Here is a 3048-nt window from a genome sequence, read left to right as displayed (position 1 = left end):
ATACTTTCTCCCCCTTTGGCATGAATCGCCAAAAAACGGATACTTGTGAGTGAAATACAATCCCTTTTTCAAACTTTCTCCCCCTTTGGTAAATAATATAGGAGTGAAGATTATACCAAATTGGAGAGCGTTGTGGAGTGACGGCAAAGAGTGGATGCTACCGATGGGGGTTGAGTGGAAGCGTCGTCTTTGCAAATACTCCATTTCCCTTTCAATTCTATGACTAAGCATGAGAATACACTTGAAAACACATTAGTCATAGACATAAAAGAGACATGATCAAAGGATATATCAAATTGAGCATGATCATAGTTCTATACAATATAGATTGCTCCCCCTAAATATGTGCATGGAGAAGAACACATATTTTGGCCTTAAAAGCCAATTGCACATAATTAGGTTAATGAGAACATAGCTATATCATACAGAATGTGAAGTGCATTGTGTCATAGTATAAGTGTGATGCTCATGACAGTTTATGCACTTATGAAAGCATGTTAGAAACATATTAAGCATTTACCCTTAAGGATTTCAAAGAGGCTTAAGGACCATCCACCTTTAGAACAAAGACAACTTATCCTCGTTACAAGGTTAAGCTTTAAGCTCTTTGACAATAAAATTACTTTACCCAGCTTTAACAAAGATATAAGAGTGAATGTTTGAGAAGTTAAGCCAGGTATGAAGCAGGGATATGCACAGACATGTTTTCTCTTCCTTTTATACAAGATATGCAAAGAATGTATAGTGAAGGAAGATTTAGGTACAAGTTTCAATGAAAGGAAGTGATTTTACCCTTTTGTACCTTCACATAGAGACACTCTCTTCATTGTGCATTGTCCTTAGTCTTAGATGCTTAAGACCTATACTCAAGACAATATATGGAAATATTTTGCACAAGAAAGAGTTCTACAGCTAGTGATCCTTTTCTAAGCCATCGTTAGCATATATCGAATAGATCACAAATTGCATAGATGTATCATGAATTTTCCTTTTAACTTAGTGCATATCAAGAGAGATATCGATTGAAATTACATGAGGCACTAAGAAGCATAAGTGTTAACTGAAGTTATTCAATGATCAAACACACAACATATGCGATCAAAAGAACAACATATGCATTAGATCATTAAACAAGCTTAAAATGGGAGAATCCAGTAAATATGCTACTTTAATAATGAAAGCTACAATCCTTGATGAAGGTGATGTTACTTTACCAAGATGGATTGACATGTAGTAGCATATTTCATGAGAAACTTATTCTCATACTTGAGACTATATGAGATTACTAAGATAAAGTGTTAGTTTCAATATAATCAAGATTTAGAAATATGCTCCCCCTAAATATATGCATCAAGAAATTGAATGAATTGGAAAGATGTACTTACTTTTAAAACAAATAGGGAGAAGCATTATTTATCTTGATCAAGGCTTACAAAATTTGCAATAAGCATTTTATGCCTAGTATTATCACAATGAAAAAGATTTAGAATGCTTACAACCACACCATTGATTGTTTTGAAGATCTCATTATCCAAGTAGGTGTTGTTGCTCTTGATGTCTTCCTTTTTCATTTGAGTGTCCTCCCTTTATAGTTGACTCTTTTTCCTTCCAAACTTATTGAAAATACTCAAGAGAGATGTTAATAGCACAAGGGAGTATAAGAATGATTTCTTTTAGATAAGGAATATAAACAATCCATTATTCACAAGTCACAGAGACATGAAGTAAACTTTTTAACATTAGTGCACATCTTTTAAGAAAAAGGAATATGCACCTTTTAAACATTTTAATCGATCATAGGAAATTTACTTCTTCATATTGAATTTATTAATCATCACTTAGAAGCAAATCAATATGAGAACATATATAGCAAAGGCATGAAATAGATTCTAATGGACAAGTGCATTTTAAGAGAATTAGATTGAATGCATATCTGGATGACTTAGGTCTAATAAAGAATCTATTCTTCTTATAGATAGAATTTAGAGTAAATAACCATTGATGGGAACTATATTTGATTAAGAAGACGAGTTCCCATACCTTTGCTTTTACCTTTTTTCCTTTGGGTGAAGAGCAACCCTAGAAGCTTGTGACTTTGTACATGCACTTTCTCTTTTGTAGATTTCCATAAGTAAGCTCAAGAGATACATGGTTAGTAACACAAGCACGAGTTTCCCTTTTTGTAATCATTTTGATAAGGAGTGAAAAGTGGATTACTAAAGCATGGAAACTTCATAATATGACCTAGATTATTCCATGATATATGCTAAGTTTTAGCTCATAAAACAAGCATAGTTAATTCTTCAAGATTATGGGAATAAATCTAATTCATAACATGGAGAGCGATAAATATAAAAGAATCATATCCAATTTAAGCAAGAAGCAAAACAACATAAATCATTGGATTGACTTTTCTTTTCATGTTGGTTTACGCATCTCCAAAGAAAAACTTATTCTCTACATGTGAGACTACTTAGGTTATTTAGACAAGAACATTAGTCTCACGATTTCCAGATAAAGAGAGATTCCCTTTATAAGTGTCCTAAGGAATTGAATTCCTTACGTGACACCTTATTTTTTTAAGAACATGGAATATCTCTCTATATCTAGATCATGGCAATAATAGGATGATTAGTGTAAAGCATGCCATGAGATACTTACAACAATTTAAAGCATGTAGATTGCCATGGTATAGAAATGATGAATATACAATCTACCATATGAGAGGAATTTCTTCAAAGAATGGTGACATAATTTAAAAACATTTGAAGTGCTTTCTTTTTCTATGTGACTACACAAGACACATAAGAAATGATAATTTAAGATATTTGCACTTAAAAGCATAAATGTTACCATCCTTTGGCTTTCCTTCATGTTGTAGGCCTTGATTTTTTTGGCATAGGATTAATTATTTATTTCCTACAACGTCAATATCTTCCCGAGATGATATGAGTTTTAGATATAACAATTCAAAATAACTTTGGGTCAATCTTGGATATAGATCATTGAAGATTGATAGCTTGAGTTAATAAAAATTGAATTAACTTT

The sequence above is a fragment of the Zea mays genome, chromosome 10, assembly GCF_902167145.1.
Source record: "Zea mays cultivar B73 chromosome 10, Zm-B73-REFERENCE-NAM-5.0, whole genome shotgun sequence".
Lineage (NCBI taxonomy): Eukaryota > Viridiplantae > Streptophyta > Magnoliopsida > Poales > Poaceae > Zea > Zea mays.
Note: the sequence above shows the minus strand (reverse complement) of the source record.